Raw genomic sequence first — 18,179 nt, forward strand, 5'->3', positions numbered from 1 at the left:
AAATCGCTTGAAATCTCCACTTGCAAATTCCACAAAAAGAGTGTTTCAAAACTGCTCTGTCTCAAGGAAGATTCAACTCTGTGAGTTGAATACACACAACACAAAGAAGTTACTGGGAATTCATCTGTCTAGCATTTAACTGAGAAATCCCGTTTCCAACGAAGGCCTCAAAGTGGTCCAAATATTCTCTTGCAAACTTAACAAACAGAGTGTTTCCAAACTGCTCTATGAAAAGAAAGGTGAAACTCTGTGGGTTGAACGCACACATCACAAAGTAGTTTCTGAGAATGATTCTGTTTAGTTTTTAAATGAAGATATTTCCTTTAATACAATTGGCCTCAAATCGCTTGAAATCTCCAATTGTAAAATCCACAAAAAGAGTGTTTCAAATCTGCTCTGTCTAAAGAAAGGTTCAACTCTGTGACTTGAATACACACAACACAAAGAAGTTACTGAGAATTCATCTGTCTAGCTTTATATGAAGAAATCCCGTTTCCAACGAAGGCCTCAAAGAGGTTTAAATATCCCGTTGCAGACTTAAGAAACAGAGTGTTTCCAAACTGCTCTATGAAAAGAAAGGTTTAACTCTGTGAGTTGAATGCACACATCACAAAGTGGTTTCTGAGAATGATTCTGTCTGGTTTTTATACAAAGATATTTCGATTTCTAAGATTGGCCTCAAATCGCTTGAAATCTCCACTTGTAAAACCCACAAAAAGAGTGTTTCAAATCTCCTCTGTCTAAAGAAAGGTTCAACTCTGTGAGTTGAATACACACAACACAAAGAAGTTACTGGGAATTCATCTGTCTAGCATTTAACTGAGAAATCCCGTTTCCAACGAAGGCCTCAAAGTGGTCCAAATATCCCCTTGCAGACTTAAGAAACAGAGTGTTTCCAAACTGCTCTATGAAAAGAAAGTTTAAACTCTCTGAGTTGAATGCACACATCACAAAGTGGTTTCTGAGAATGATTCTGTCTGGTTTTTATACAAAGATATTTCGATTTCTAAGATTGGCCACAAATCGCTTGAAATCTCCACTTGCAAATTCCACAAAAAGAGTGTTTCAAAACTGCTCTGTCTAAAGGAAGGTTCAACTCTGTGAGTTGAATACACACAACACAAAGAAGTTACTGGGAATTCATCTATCTAGCATTTAACTGAGAAATCCCGTTTCCAACGAAGGCCTCAAAGGGGTCCAAATATCCCCTTGCAAACTTAACAAACAGAGTCTTTCCAAACTGCTCTATGAAAGGAAAGGTGAAACTCTGTGAGTTGAACGCACACATCATAAAGAAGTTTCTGAGAACGGTTCTGTCTAGTTTTTAAACGAAGATATCTCCTTTAATACAATTGGCTTCAAATCGCTTGAAATCTCCACTTGTAAAACCCACAAAAAGAGTGTTTCAAATCTGCTCTGTGTAAAGAAAGGTTCAACTCTGTGAGTTGAATACACACAACACAAAGAAGTTACTGAGAATTCATCTGTCTAGCTTTATATGAAGAAATCAAGTTTCCAACGAAGGCCTCAAGGAGGTCTAAGTATCTCCTTGCAGACTTAAGAAAGAGAGTGTTTCCAAACTGCTCTATGAAAAGAAAGGTTAAACTCTGTGAGTTGAACGCACACATCACAAAGTGGTTTCTGAGAATGATTCTGTCTAGTTTTTATACAAAGATATTTCGATTTCTAAGACTGGCCTCAAATCGCTTGAAATCTCCACTTGCAAATTCCACAAAAAGAGTGTTTCAAAACTGCTCTGTCTCAAGGAAGATTCAACTCTGTGAGTTGAATACACACAACACAAAGAAGTTACTGGGAATTCATCTGTCTAGCATTTAACTGAGAAATCCCGTTCCCAACGAAGGCCTCAAAGTGGTCCAAATATCCTCTTGCAAACTTAACAAACAGAGTGTTTCCAAACTGCTCTATGAAAAGAAAGATGAAGCTCTGTGAGTTGAACGCACACATCACAAAGTAGTTTCGGAGAATGATTCTGTCTAGTTTTTAAATGAAGATATTTCCTTTAATACAATTGTCCTCAAATCGCTTGAAATCTCCACTTGTAAAATCCACAAAAAGAGTGTTTCAAATCTGCTCTGTCTAAAGAAAGGTTCAACTCTGTGAGTTCAATACACACAACACAAAGAAGTTACTGAGAATTCATCTGTCTAGCTTTATATGAAGAAATCCCGTTTCCAACGAAGGCCTCAAGGAGGTCTAAATATCCCCTTGCAGACTTCAGAAACAAAGTGTTTCCAAACTGCTCTATGAAAAGAAAGTTTAAACTCTCTGAGTTGAACGCACACATCATAAAGAAGTTTCTGAGAATGATTCTGTCTAGTTTTTATACAAAGATATTTCGATTTCTAAGACTGGCCTCAAATCGCTTGAAATCTCCACTTGCAAATTCCACAAAAAGAGTGTTTCAAAACTGCTCTGTCTCAAGGAAGATTCAACTCTGTGAGTTGAATACACACAACACAAAGAAGTTACTGGGAATTCATCTGTCTAGCATTTAACTGAGAAATCCCGTTTCCAACGAAGGCCTCAAAGGGGTCCAAATATCCTCTTGCAAACTTAACAAACAGAGTGTTTCCAAACTGCTCTATGAAAAGAAAGGTGAAACTCTGTGAGTTGAACGCACACATCACAAAGTAGTTTCTGAGAATGATTCTGTCTAGTTTTTAAATGAAGATATTTCCTTTAATACAATTGGCCTCAAATCGCTTGAAATCTCCAATTGTAAAATCCACAAAAAGAGTGTTTCAAGTCTGCTCTGTCTAAAGAAAGGTTCAACTCTGTGAGTTGAATACACACAACACAAAGAAGTTACTGAGAATTCATCTGTCTAGCTTTATATGAAGAAATCCCGTTTCCAACGAAGGCCTCAAAGAGTTTTAAATATCCCCTTGCAGACTTAAGAAACAGAGTGTTTCCAAACTGCTCTATGAAAAGAAAGGTTTAACTCTGTGAGTTGAATGCACACATCACAAAGTGGTTTCTGAGAATGATTCTGTCTAGTTTTTAAATGAAGATATTTCCTTTAATACAATTGGCCTCAAATCGCTTGAAATCTCCAATTGTAAAATCCACAAAAAGAGTGTTTCAAATCTGCTCTGTCTAAAGAGAGGTTCAACTCTGTGAGTTGAATACACACAACACAAAGAAGTTACTGAGAATTCATCTGTCTGGCTTTATATGAAGAAATCTCGTTTCCAACAAAGGCCTCAAGGAGGTCTAAATATCCCCTTGCAGACTTAAGAAACAGAGTGTTTCCAAACTGCTCTATGAAAAGAAAGGTAAACTCTGTGAGCTGAATGCACACATCACAAAGTGGTTTCTGAGAATGATTCTGTCTGGTTTTTATACAAAGATATTTTGATTTCTAAGATTGGCCTCAAATCGCTTGAAATCTCCAGTTGCAAATTCCACAAAAAGAGTGTTTCAAAACTGCTCTGTCTAAAGAAAGGTTCAACTCTGTGAGTTGAATACACACAACACAAAGAAGTTACTGGGAATTCATCTGTCTAGCATTTAACTGAGAAATCCCGTTTCCAACGAAGGCCTCAAAGTGGTCCAAATATCCCCTTGCAGACTTAAGAAACAGAGTGTTTCCAAACTGCTCTATGAAAAGAAAGTTTAAACTCTCTGAGTTGAATGCACACATCACAAAGTGGTTTCTGAGAATGATTCTGTCTGGTTTTTATACAAAGATATTTCGATTTCTAAGATTGGCCACAAATCGCTTGAAATCTCCACTTGCAAATTCCACAAAAAGAGTGTTTCAAAACTGCTCTGTCTAAAGGAAGGTTCAACTCTGTGAGTTGAATACACACAACACAAAGAAGTTACTGGGAATTCATCTATCTAGCATTTAACTGAGAAATCCCGTTTCCAACGAAGGCCTCAAAGGGGTCCAAATATCCCCTTGCAAACTTAACAAACAGAGTCTTTTCAAACTGCTCTATGAAAAGAAAGGTGAAACTCTGTGAGTTGAACGCACTCATCATAAAGAAGTTTCTGAGAATGGTTCTGTCTAGTTTTTAAACGAAGATATCTCCTTTAATACAATTGGCTTCAAATCGCTTGAAATCTCCACTTGTAAAACCCACAAAAAGAGTGTTTCAAATCTGCTCTGTGTAAAGAAAGGTTCAACTCTGTGAGTTGAATACACACAACACAAAGAAGTTACTGAGAATTCATCTGTCTAGCTTTATATGAAGAAATCAAGTTTCCAACGAAGGCCTCAAGGAGGTCTAAGTATCTCCTTGCAGACTTAAGAAACAGAGTGTTTCCAAACTGCTCTATGAAAAGAAAGGTTAAACTCTGTGAGTTGAACGCACACATCACAAAGTGGTTTCTGAGAATGATTCTGTCTAGTTTTTATACAAAGATATTTCGATTTCTAAGACTGGCCTCAAATCGCTTGAAATCTCCACTTGCAAATTCCACAAAAAGAGTGTTTCAAAACTGCTCTGTCTCAAGGAAGATTCAACTCTGTGAGTTGAATACACACAACACAAAGAAGTTACTGGGAATTCATCTGTCTAGCATTTAACTGAGAAATCCCGTTCCCAACGAAGGCCTCAAAGTGGTCCAAATATCCTCTTGCAAACTTAACAAACAGAGTGTTTCCAAACTGCTCTATGAAAAGAAAGATGAAGCTCTGTGAGTTGAACGCACACATCACAAAGTAGTTTCGGAGAATGATTCTGTCTAGTTTTTAAATGAAGATATTTCCTTTAATACAATTGTCCTCAAATCGCTTGAAATCTCCACTTGTAAAATCCACAAAAAGAGTGTTTCAAATCTGCTCTGTCTAAAGAAAGGTTCAACTCTGTGAGTTCAATACACACAACACAAAGAAGTTACTGAGAATTCATCTGTCTAGCTTTATATGAAGAAATCCCGTTTCCAACGAAGGCCTCAAGGAGGTCTAAATATCCCCTTGCAGACTTCAGAAACAAAGTGTTTCCAAACTGCTCTATGAAAAGAAAGTTTAAACTCTCTGAGTTGAACGCACACATCATAAAGAAGTTTCTGAGAATGATTCTGTCTAGTTTTTATACAAAGATATTTCGATTTCTAAGACTGGCCTCAAATCGCTTGAAATCTCCACTTGCAAATTCCACAAAAAGAGTGTTTCAAAACTGCTCTGTCTCAAGGAAGATTCAACTCTGTGAGTTGAATACACACAACACAAAGAAGTTACTGGGAATTCATCTGTCTAGCATTTAACTGAGAAATCCCGTTTCCAACGAAGGCCTCAAAGGGGTCCAAATATCCTCTTGCAAACTTAACAAACAGAGTGTTTCCAAACTGCTCTATGAAAAGAAAGGTGAAACTCTGTGAGTTGAACGCACACATCACAAAGTAGTTTCTGAGAATGATTCTGTCTAGTTTTTAAATGAAGATATTTCCTTTAATACAATTGGCCTCAAATCGCTTGAAATCTCCAATTGTAAAATCCACAAAAAGAGTGTTTCAAGTCTGCTCTGTCTAAAGAAAGGTTCAACTCTGTGAGTTGAATACACACAACACAAAGAAGTTACTGAGAATTCATCTGTCTAGCTTTATATGAAGAAATCCCGTTTCCAACGAAGGCCTCAAAGAGTTTTAAATATCCCCTTGCAGACTTAAGAAACAGAGTGTTTCCAAACTGCTCTATGAAAAGAAAGGTTTAACTCTGTGAGTTGAATGCACACATCACAAAGTGGTTTCTGAGAATGATTCTGTCTAGTTTTTAAATGAAGATATTTCCTTTAATACAATTGGCCTCAAATCGCTTGAAATCTCCAATTGTAAAATCCACAAAAAGAGTGTTTCAAATCTGCTCTGTCTAAAGAGAGGTTCAACTCTGTGAGTTGAATACACACAACACAAAGAAGTTACTGAGAATTCATCTGTCTGGCTTTATATGAAGAAATCTCGTTTCCAACAAAGGCCTCAAGGAGGTCTAAATATCCCCTTGCAGACTTAAGAAACAGAGTGTTTCCAAACTGCTCTATGAAAAGAAAGGTAAACTCTGTGAGCTGAATGCACACATCACAAAGTGGTTTCTGAGAATGATTCTGTCTGGTTTTTATACAAAGATATTTTGATTTCTAAGATTGGCCTCAAATCGCTTGAAATCTCCAGTTGCAAATTCCACAAAAAGAGTGTTTCAAAACTGCTCTGTCTAAAGAAAGGTTCAACTCTGTGAGTTGAATACACACAACACAAAGAAGTTACTGGGAATTCATCTGTCTAGCATTTAACTGAGAAATCCCGTTTCCAACGAAGGCCTCAAAGTGGTCCAAATATCCCCTTGCAGACTTAAGAAACAGAGTGTTTCCAAACTGCTCTATGAAAAGAAAGTTTAAACTCTCTGAGTTGAATGCACACATCACAAAGTGGTTTCTGAGAATGATTCTGTCTGGTTTTTATACAAAGATATTTCGATTTCTAAGATTGGCCACAAATCGCTTGAAATCTCCACTTGCAAATTCCACAAAAAGAGTGTTTCAAAACTGCTCTGTCTAAAGGAAGGTTCAACTCTGTGAGTTGAATACACACAACACAAAGAAGTTACTGGGAATTCATCTATCTAGCATTTAACTGAGAAATCCCGTTTCCAACGAAGGCCTCAAAGGGGTCCAAATATCCCCTTGCAAACTTAACAAACAGAGTCTTTTCAAACTGCTCTATGAAAAGAAAGGTGAAACTCTGTGAGTTGAACGCACTCATCATAAAGTAGTTTCTGAGAATGGTTACGTCTAGTTTTTAAACGAAGATATTTCCTTTAATACAAGTGGCCACAAATCGCTTGAAATCTCCACTTGTAAAACCCACAAAAAGAGTGTTTCAAATCTGCTCTGTCTAAAGAAAGGTTCAACTCTGTGAGTTCAATACACACAACACAAAGAAGTTACTGAGAATTCATCTGTCTAGCTTTATATGAAGAAATCCCGTTTCCAACGAAGGCCTCAAGGAGGTCTAAATATCCCCTTGCAGACTTCAGAAACAGAGTGTTTCCAAACTGCTCTATGAAAAGAAAGTTTAAACTCTCTGAGTTGAACGCACACATCATAAAGAAGTTTCTGAGAATGATTCTGTCTAGTTTTTATACAAAGATATTTCGATTTCTAAGACTGGCCTCAAATCGCTTGAAATCTCCACTTGCAAATTCCACAAAAAGAGTGTTTCAAAACTGCTCTGTCTCAAGGAAGATTCAACTCTGTGAGTTGAATACACACAACACAAAGAAGTTACTGGGAATTCATCTGTCTAGCATTTAACTGAGAAATCCCGTTTCCAACGAAGGCCTCAAAGTGGTCCAAATATCCTCTTGCAAACTTAACAAACAGAGTGTTTCCAAACTGCTCTATGAAAAGAAAGGTGAAACTCTGTGAGTTGAACGCACACATCACAAAGTGGTTTCTGAGAATGATTCTGTCTAGTTTTTATACAAAGATATTTCAATTTCTAAGACTGGCCTCAAATCGCTTGAAATCTCCAGTTGCAAATTCCACAAAAAGAGTGTTTCAAAACTGCTCTGTCTCAAGGAAGATTCAATTCTGTGAGTTGAATACACACAACACAAAGAAGTTACTGGGAATTCATCTGTCTAGCATTTAACTGAGAAATCCCGTTTCCAACGAAGGCCTCAAAGTGGTCCAAATATCCTCTTGCAAACTTAACAAACAGAGTGTTTCCAAACTGCTCTATGAAAAGAAAGGTGAAACTCTGTGAGTTGAACGCACACATCACAAAGTAGTTTCTGAGAATGATTCTGTCTAGTTTTTAAATGAAGATATATCCTTTAATACAATTGGCCTCAAATCGCTTGAAATCTCCAATTGTAAAATCCACAAAAAGAGTGTTTCAAGTCTGCTCTGTCTAAAGAAAGGTTCAACTCTGTGAGTTGAATACACACAACACAAAGAAGTTACTGAGAATTCATCTGTCTAGCTTTATATGAAGAAATCCCGTTTCCAACGAAGGCCTCAAAGAGTTTTAAATATCCCCTTGCAGACTTAAGAAACAGAGTGTTTCCAAACTGCTCTATGAAAAGAAAGGTTTAACTCTGTGAGTTGAATGCACACATCACAAAGTGGTTTCTGAGAATGATTCTGTCTAGTTTTTAAATGAAGATATTTCCTTTAATACAATTGGCCTCAAATCGCTTGAAATCTCCAATTGTAAAATCCACAAAAAGAGTGTTTCAAATCTGCTCTGTCTAAAGAGAGGTTCAACTCTGTGAGTTGAATACACACAACACAAAGAAGTTACTGAGAATTCATCTGTCTGGCTTTATATGAAGAAATCTCGTTTCCAACAAAGGCCTCAAGGAGGTCTAAATATCCCCTTGCAGACTTAAGAAACAGAGTGTTTCCAAACTGCTCTATGAAAAGAAAGGTAAACTCTGTGAGCTGAATGCACACATCACAAAGTGGTTTCTGAGAATGATTCTGTCTGGTTTTTATACAAAGATATTTTGATTTCTAAGATTGGCCTCAAATCGCTTGAAATCTCCAGTTGCAAATTCCACAAAAAGAGTGTTTCAAAACTGCTCTGTCTGAAGGAAGGGTCAACTCTGTGAGTTGAATACACACAACACAAAGAAGTTACTGGGAATTCATCTGTCTAGCATTTAACTGAGAAATCCCTTTTCCAACGAAGGCCTCAAAGGGGTCCAAATATCCTCTTGCAAACTTAACAAACAGAGTGTTTCCAAACTGCTCTGTGAAAAGAAAGGTGAAACTCTGGGAGTTGAACGCACACATCACAAAGTAGTTTCTGAGAATAGTTCTGTCTAGTTTTTAAACGAAGATATTTCCTTTAATACAATTGGCCTCAAATCGCTTGAAATCTCCACCTGTAAAATCCACAAAAAGAGTGTTTCAAATCTGCTCTGTCTAAAGAAAGGTTCAACTCTGTGAGTTGAATACACACAACACAAAGAAGTTACTGAGAATTCATCTGTCTAGCTTTATATGAAGAAATCCCGTTTCCAACGAAGGCCTTATGGAGGTCTAAATATCCCCTTGCAGACTTAAGAAACAGACTGTTTCCAAACTGATCTATGAAAAGAAAGATTAAACTCTGTGAGTTGAACGCACACATCAAAAACTGGTTTCTGAGAATGATTCTGTCTAGTTTTTATACAAAGATATTTCGATTTCTAAGATTGGCCTCAAATCGCTTGAAATCTCCACTTGCAAATTCCACAAAAAGAGTGTTTCAAAACTGCTCTGTCTCAAGGAAGATTCAACTCTGTGAGTTGAATACACACAACACAAAGAAGTTACTGGGAATTCATCTGTCTAGCATTTAACTGAGAAATCCCGTTTCCAACGAAGGCCTCAAAGTGGTCCAAATATTCTCTTGCAAACTTAACAAACAGAGTGTTTCCAAACTGCTCTATGAAAAGAAAGGTGAAACTCTGTGGGTTGAACGCACACATCACAAAGTAGTTTCTGAGAATGATTCTGTTTAGTTTTTAAATGAAGATATTTCCTTTAATACAATTGGCCTCAAATCGCTTGAAATCTCCAATTGTAAAATCCACAAAAAGAGTGTTTCAAATCTGCTCTGTCTAAAGAAAGGTTCAACTCTGTGACTTGAATACACACAACACAAAGAAGTTACTGAGAATTCATCTGTCTAGCTTTATATGAAGAAATCCCGTTTCCAACGAAGGCCTCAAAGAGGTTTAAATATCCCGTTGCAGACTTAAGAAACAGAGTGTTTCCAAACTGCTCTATGAAAAGAAAGGTTTAACTCTGTGAGTTGAATGCACACATCACAAAGTGGTTTCTGAGAATGATTCTGTCTGGTTTTTATACAAAGATATTTCGATTTCTAAGATTGGCCTCAAATCTCTTGAAATCTCCACTTGTAAAACCCACAAAAAGAGTGTTTCAAATCTCCTCTGTCTAAAGAAAGGTTCAACTCTGTGAGTTGAATACACACAACACAAAGAAGTTACTGGGAATTCATCTGTCTAGCATTTAGCTGAGAAATCCCGTTTCCAACGAAGGCCTCAAAGTGGTCCAAATATCCCCTTGCAGACTTAAGAAACAGAGTGTTTCCAAACTGCTCTATGAAAAGAAAGTTTAAACTCTCTGAGTTGAATGCACACATCACAAAGTGGTTTCTGAGAATGATTCTGTCTGGTTTTTATACAAAGATATTTCGATTTCTAAGATTGGCCACAAATCGCTTGAAATCTCCACTTGCAAATTCCACCAAAAGAGTGTTTCAAAACTGCTCTGTCTAAAGGAAGGTTCAATTCTGTGAGTTGAATACACACAACACAAAGAAGTTACTGGGAATTCATCTGTCTAGGATTTAACTGAGAAATCCCGTTTCCAACGAAGGCCTCAAAGGGGTCCAAATATCCCCTTGCAAACTTAACAAACAGAGTCTTTCCAAACTGCTCTATGAAAAGAAAGGTGAAACTCTGTGAGTTGAACGCACACATCATAAAGAAGTTTCTGAGAATGGTTCTGTCTAGTTTTTAAACGAAGATATCTCCTTTAATACAATTGGCTTCAAATCGCTTGAAATCTCCACTTGTAAAACCCACAAAAAGAGTGTTTCAAATCTGCTCTGTGTAAAGAAAGGTTCAACTCTGTGAGTTGAATACACACAACACAAAGAAGTTACTGAGAATTCATCTGTCTAGCTTTATATGAAGAAATCAAGTTTCCAACGAAGGCCTCAAGGAGGTCTAAGTATCTCCTTGCAGACTTAAGAAACAGAGTGTTTCCAAACTGCTCTATGAAAAGAAAGGCTAAACTCTGTGAGTTGAACGCACACATCACAAAGTGGTTTCTGAGAATGATTCTGTCTAGTTTTTATACAAAGATATTTCGATTTCTAAGACTGGCCTCAAATCGCTTGAAATCTCCACTTGCAAATTCCACAAAAAGAGTGTTTCAAAACTGCTCTGTCTCAAGGAAGATTCAACTCTGTGAGTTGAATACACACAACACAAAGAAGTTACTGGGAATTCATCTGTCTAGCATTTAACTGAGAAATCCCGTTCCCAACGAAGGCCTCAAAGTGGTCCAAATATCCTCTTGCAAACTTAACAAACAGAGTGTTTCCAAACTGCTCTATGAAAAGAAAGATGAAGCTCTGTGAGTTGAACGCACACATCACAAAGTAGTTTCGGAGAATGATTCTGTCTAGTTTTTAAATGAAGATATTTCCTTTAATACAATTGGCCTCAAATCGCTTGAAATCTCCAATTGTAAAATCCACAAAAAGAGTGTTTCAAATCTGCTCTGTCTAAAGAGAGGTTCAACTCTGTGAGTTGAATACACACAACACAAAGAAGTTACTGAGAATTCATCTGTCTGGCTTTATATGAAGAAATCTCGTTTCCAACAAAGGCCTCAAGGAGGTCTAAATATCCCCTTGCAGACTTAAGAAACAGAGTGTTTCCAAACTGCTCTATGAAAAGAAAGGTAAACTCTGTGAGCTGAATGCACACATCACAAAGTGGTTTCTGAGAATGATTCTGTCTGGTTTTTATACAAAGATATTTTGATTTCTAAGATTGGCCTCAAATCGCTTGAAATCTCCAGTTGCAAATTCCACAAAAAGAGTGTTTCAAAACTGCTCTGTCTGAAGGAAGGGTCAACTCTGTGAGTTGAATACACACAACACAAAGAAGTTACTGGGAATTCATCTGTCTAGCATTTAACTGAGAAATCCCTTTTCCAACGAAGGCCTCAAAGGGGTCCAAATATCCTCTTGCAAACTTAACAAACAGAGTGTTTCCAAACTGCTCTGTGAAAAGAAAGGTGAAACTCTGGGAGTTGAACGCACACATCACAAAGTAGTTTCTGAGAATAGTTCTGTCTAGTTTTTAAACGAAGATATTTCCTTTAATACAATTGGCCTCAAATCGCTTGAAATCTCCACCTGTAAAATCCACAAAAAGAGTGTTTCAAATCTGCTCTGTCTAAAGAAAGGTTCAACTCTGTGAGTTGAATACACACAACACAAAGAAGTTACTGAGAATTCATCTGTCTAGCTTTATATGAAGAAATCCCGTTTCCAACGAAGGCCTTATGGAGGTCTAAATATCCCCTTGCAGACTTAAGAAACAGACTGTTTCCAAACTGATCTATGAAAAGAAAGATTAAACTCTGTGAGTTGAACGCACACATCAAAAACTGGTTTCTGAGAATGATTCTGTCTAGTTTTTATACAAAGATATTTCGATTTCTAAGATTGGCCTCAAATCGCTTGAAATCTCCACTTGCAAATTCCACAAAAAGAGTGTTTCAAAACTGCTCTGTCTCAAGGAAGATTCAACTCTGTGAGTTGAATACACACAACACAAAGAAGTTACTGGGAATTCATCTGTCTAGCATTTAACTGAGAAATCCCGTTTCCAACGAAGGCCTCAAAGTGGTCCAAATATTCTCTTGCAAACTTAACAAACAGAGTGTTTCCAAACTGCTCTATGAAAAGAAAGGTGAAACTCTGTGGGTTGAACGCACACATCACAAAGTAGTTTCTGAGAATGATTCTGTTTAGTTTTTAAATGAAGATATTTCCTTTAATACAATTGGCCTCAAATCGCTTGAAATCTCCAATTGTAAAATCCACAAAAAGAGTGTTTCAAATCTGCTCTGTCTAAAGAAAGGTTCAACTCTGTGACTTGAATACACACAACACAAAGAAGTTACTGAGAATTCATCTGTCTAGCTTTATATGAAGAAATCCCGTTTCCAACGAAGGCCTCAAAGAGGTTTAAATATCCCGTTGCAGACTTAAGAAACAGAGTGTTTCCAAACTGCTCTATGAAAAGAAAGGTTTAACTCTGTGAGTTGAATGCACACATCACAAAGTGGTTTCTGAGAATGATTCTGTCTGGTTTTTATACAAAGATATTTCGATTTCTAAGATTGGCCTCAAATCTCTTGAAATCTCCACTTGTAAAACCCACAAAAAGAGTGTTTCAAATCTCCTCTGTCTAAAGAAAGGTTCAACTCTGTGAGTTGAATACACACAACACAAAGAAGTTACTGGGAATTCATCTGTCTAGCATTTAGCTGAGAAATCCCGTTTCCAACGAAGGCCTCAAAGTGGTCCAAATATCCCCTTGCAGACTTAAGAAACAGAGTGTTTCCAAACTGCTCTATGAAAAGAAAGTTTAAACTCTCTGAGTTGAATGCACACATCACAAAGTGGTTTCTGAGAATGATTCTGTCTGGTTTTTATACAAAGATATTTCGATTTCTAAGATTGGCCACAAATCGCTTGAAATCTCCACTTGCAAATTCCACAAAAAGAGTGTTTCAAAACTGCTCTGTCTAAAGGAAGGTTCAATTCTGTGAGTTGAATACACACAACACAAAGAAGTTACTGGGAATTCATCTGTCTAGGATTTAACTGAGAAATCCCGTTTCCAACGAAGGCCTCAAAGGGGTCCAAATATCCCCTTGCAAACTTAACAAACAGAGTCTTTCCAAACTGCTCTATGAAAAGAAAGGTGAAACTCTGTGAGTTGAACGCACACATCATAAAGAAGTTTCTGAGAATGGTTCTGTCTAGTTTTTAAACGAAGATATCTCCTTTAATACAATTGGCTTCAAATCGCTTGAAATCTCCACTTGTAAAACCCACAAAAAGAGTGTTTCAAATCTGCTCTGTGTAAAGAAAGGTTCAACTCTGTGAGTTGAATACACACAACACAAAGAAGTTACTGAGAATTCATCTGTCTAGCTTTATATGAAGAAATCAAGTTTCCAACAAAGGCCTCAAGGAGGTCTAAGTATCTCCTTGCAGACTTAAGAAACAGAGTGTTTCCAAACTGCTCTATGAAAAGAAAGGTTAAACTCTGTGAGTTGAACGCACACATCACAAAGTGGTTTCTGAGAATGATTCTGTCTAGTTTTTATACAAAGATATTTCGATTTCTAAGACTGGCCTCAAATCGCTTGAAATCTCCACTTGCAAATTCCACAAAAAGAGTGTTTCAAAACTGCTCTGTCTCAAGGAAGATTCAACTCTGTGAGTTGAATACACACAACACAAAGAAGTTACTGGGAATTCATCTGTCTAGCATTTAACTGAGAAATCCCGTTCCCAACGAAGGCCTCAAAGTGGTCCAAATATCCTCTTGCAAACTTAACAAACAGAGTGTTTCCAAACTGCTCTATGAAAAGAAAGATGAAGCTCTGTGAGTTGAACGCACACATCACAAAGTAGTTTCGGAGAATGATTCTGTCTAGTTTTTAAATGAAGATATTTCCTTTAATACAATTGTCCTCAAATCGCTTGAAATCTCCACTTGTAAAATCCACAAAAAGAGTGTTTCAAATCTGCTCTGTCTAAAGAAAGGTTCAACTCTGTGAGTTCAATACACACAACACAAAGAAGTTACTGAGAATTCATCTGTCTAGCTTTATATAAGAAATACCGTTTCCAACGAAGGCCTGAAAGAGGTTTAAATATCCCCTTGCAGACTTAAGAAACAGAGTGTTTCCAAACTGCTCTATGAAAAGAAAGGTTTAACTCTGTGAGTTGAATGCACACATCACAAAGTGGTTTCTGAGAATGATTCTGTCTGGTTTTTATAAAAAGATATTTCGATTTCTAAGATTGGCCTCAATTCGCTTGAAATCTCCACTTGTAAAACCCACAAAAAGAGTGTTTCAAATCTGCTCTGTCTAAAGAAAGGTTCAACTCTGTGAGTTGAATACACACAACACAAAGAAGTTACTGGGAATTCATCTTTCTAGCATTTAACTGAGAAATCCCGTTTCCAACGAAGGCCGCAAAGTGGTCCAAATATCCTCTTGCAAACTTAACAGAGTTTTTCCAAACTGCTCTATGAAAAGAAAGGTGCAACTCTGTGAGTTGAACGCACACATCACAAAGTAGTTACTGAGAATGGTTCTGTCTAGTTTTTAAACGAAGATATTTCCTTTAATACAATTGGCCTCAAATCGCTTGAAATCTCCACTTGTAAAATCCACAAAAAGAGTGTTTCAAATCTGCTCTGTCTAAAGAAAGGTTCAACTCTGTGAGTTGAATACACACAACACAAAGAAGTTACTGAGAATTCATCTGTCTAGCTTTACATGAAGAAATCCCGTTTCCAACGAAGGCCTCAAGGAGGTCTAAATATCCCCTTGCAGACTTAAGAAACAGACTGTTTCCAAACTGATCTATGAAAAGAAAGATTAAACTCTGTGAGTTGAACGCACACATCAAAAACTGGTTTCTGAGAATGATTCTGTCTAGTTTTTATACAAAGATATTTCGATTTCTAAGACTGGCCTCAAATCGCTTGAAATCTCCACTTGCAAATTCCACAAAAAGAGTGTTTCAAAACTGCTCTGTCTCAAGGAAGATTCAACTCTGTGAGTTGAATACACACAACACAAAGAAGTTACTGGGAATTCATCTGTCTAGCATTTAACTGAGAAATCCCGTTTCCAACGAAGGCCTCAAAGTGGTCCAAATATTCTCTTGCAAACTTAACAAACAGAGTGTTTCCAAACTGCTCTATGAAAAGAAAGGTGAAACTCTGTGGGTTGAACGCACACATCACAAAGTAGTTTCTGAGAATGATTCTGTTTAGTTTTTAAATGAAGATATTTCCTTTAATACAATTGGCCTCAAATCGCTTGAAATCTCCAATTGTAAAATCCACAAAAAGAGTGTTTCAAATCTGCTCTGTCTAAAGAAAGGTTCAACTCTGTGACTTGAATACACACAACACAAAGAAGTTACTGAGAATTCATCTGTCTAGCTTTATATGAAGAAATCCCGTTTCCAACGAAGGCCTCAAAGAGGTTTAAATATCCCGTTGCAGACTTAAGAAACAGAGTGTTTCCAAACTGCTCTATGAAAAGAAAGGTTTAACTCTGTGAGTTGAATGCACACATCACAAAGTGGTTTCTGAGAATGATTCTGTCTGGTTTTTATACAAAGATATTTCGATTTCTAAGATTGGCCTCAAATCGCTTGAAATCTCCACTTGTAAAACCCACAAAAAGAGTGTTTCAAATCTCCTCTGTCTAAAGAAAGGTTCAACTCTGTGAGTTGAATACACACAACACAAAGAAGTTACTGGGAATTCATCTGTCTAGCATTTAACTGAGAAATCCCGTTTCCAACGAAGGCCTCAAAGTGGTCCAAATATCCCCTTGCAGACTTAAGAAACAGAGTGTTTCCAAACTGCTCTATGAAAAGAAAGTTTAAACTCTCTGAGTTGAATGCACACATCACAAAGTGGTTTCTGAGAATGATTCTGTCTGGTTTTTATACAAAGATATTTCGATTTCTAAGATTGGCCACAAATCTCTTGAAATCTCCACTTGCAAATTCCACAAAAAGAGTGTTTCAAAACTGCTCTGTCTAAAGGAAGGTTCAACTCTGTGAGTTGAATACACACAACACAAAGAAGTTACTGGGAATTCATCTATCTAGCATTTAACTGAGAAATCCCGTTTCCAACGAAGGCCTCAAAGGGGTCCAAATATCCCCTTGCAAACTTAACAAACAGAGTCTTTCCAAACTGCTCTATGAAAAGAAAGGTGAAACTCTGTGAGTTGAACGCACTCATCATAAAGTAGTTTCTGAGAATGGTTACGTCTAGTTTTTAAACGAAGATATTTCCTTTAATACAAGTGGCCACAAATCGCTTGAAATCTCCACTTGTAAAACCCACAAAAAGAGTGTTTCAAATCTGCTCTGTCTAAAGAAAGGTTCAACTCTGTGAGTTCAATACACACAACACAAAGAAGTTACTGAGAATTCATCTGTCTAGCTTTATATGAAGAAATCCCGTTTCCAACGAAGGCCTCAAGGAGGTCTAAATATCCCCGTGCAGACTTAAGAAACAGAGTGTTTCCAAACTGCTCTATGAAAAGAAAGTTTAAACTCTCTGAGTTGAACGCACACATCATAAGGAAGTTTCTGAGAATGATTCTGTCTAGTTTTTATACAAAGATATTTCGATTTCTAAGACTGGCCTCAAATCGCTTGAAATCTCCACTTGCAAATTCCACAAAAAGAGTGTTTCAAAACTGCTCTGTCTCAAGGAAGATTCAACTCTGTGAGTTGAATACACACAACACAAAGAAGTTACTGGGAATTCATCTGTCTAGCATTTAACTGAGAAATCCCGTTTCCAACGAAGGCCTCAAAGTGGTCCAAATATCCTCTTGCAAACTCAACAAACACAGTGTTTCCAAACTACTCTATGAAAAGAAAGGTGAAACTCTGTGAGTTGAACGCACACATCACAAAGTGGTTTCTGAGAATGATTCTGTCTAGTTTTTATACAAAGATATTTCAATTTCTAAGACTGGCCTCAAATCGCTTGAAATCTCCAGTTGCAAATTCCACAAAAAGAGTGTTTCAAAACTGCTCTGTCTCAAGGAAGATTCAATTCTGTGAGTTGAATACACACAACACAAAGAAGTTACTGGGAATTCATCTGTCTAGCATTTAACTGAGAAATCCCGTTTCCAACGAAGGCCTCAAAGTGGTCCAAATATCCTCTTGCAAACTTAACAAACAGAGTGTTTCCAAACTGCTCTATGAAAAGAAAGGTGAAACTCTGTGAGTTGAACGCACACATCACAAAGTAGTTTCTGAGAATGATTCTGTCTAGTTTTTAAATGAAGATATTTCCTTTAATACAATTGGCCTCAAATCGCTTGAAATCTCCAATTGTAAAATCCACAAAAAGAGTGTTTCAAATCTGCTCTGTCTAAAGAAAGGTTCAACTCTGTGAGTTGAATACACACAACGCAGAGAAGTTACTGAGAATTCATCTGTCTAGCTTTATATGAAGAAATCAAGTTTCCAACGAAGGCCTCAAAGAGTTTTAAATATCCCCTTGCAGACTTAAGAAACAGAGTGTTTCCAAACTGCTCTATGAAAAGAAAGTTTAAACTCTCTGTGTTGAATGCACACATCACAAAGTGGTTTCTGAGAATGATTCTGTCTGGTTTTTATACAAAGATATTTCGATTTCTAAGATTGGCCTCAAATCGCTTGAAATCTCCACTTGCAAATTCCACAAAAAGAGTGTTTCAAAACTGCTCTGTCTCAAGGAAGGTTCAACCCTGTGAGTTGAATACACACAACACAAAGAAGTTACTGGGAATTCATCTGTCTAGCATTTAACTGAGAAATCCCGTTTCCAACGAAGGCCT

Source organism: Pan troglodytes, chromosome 8 (genome assembly GCF_028858775.2).
Source record: "Pan troglodytes isolate AG18354 chromosome 8, NHGRI_mPanTro3-v2.0_pri, whole genome shotgun sequence".
Classification (NCBI taxonomy): Eukaryota; Metazoa; Chordata; class Mammalia; order Primates; family Hominidae; genus Pan; species Pan troglodytes.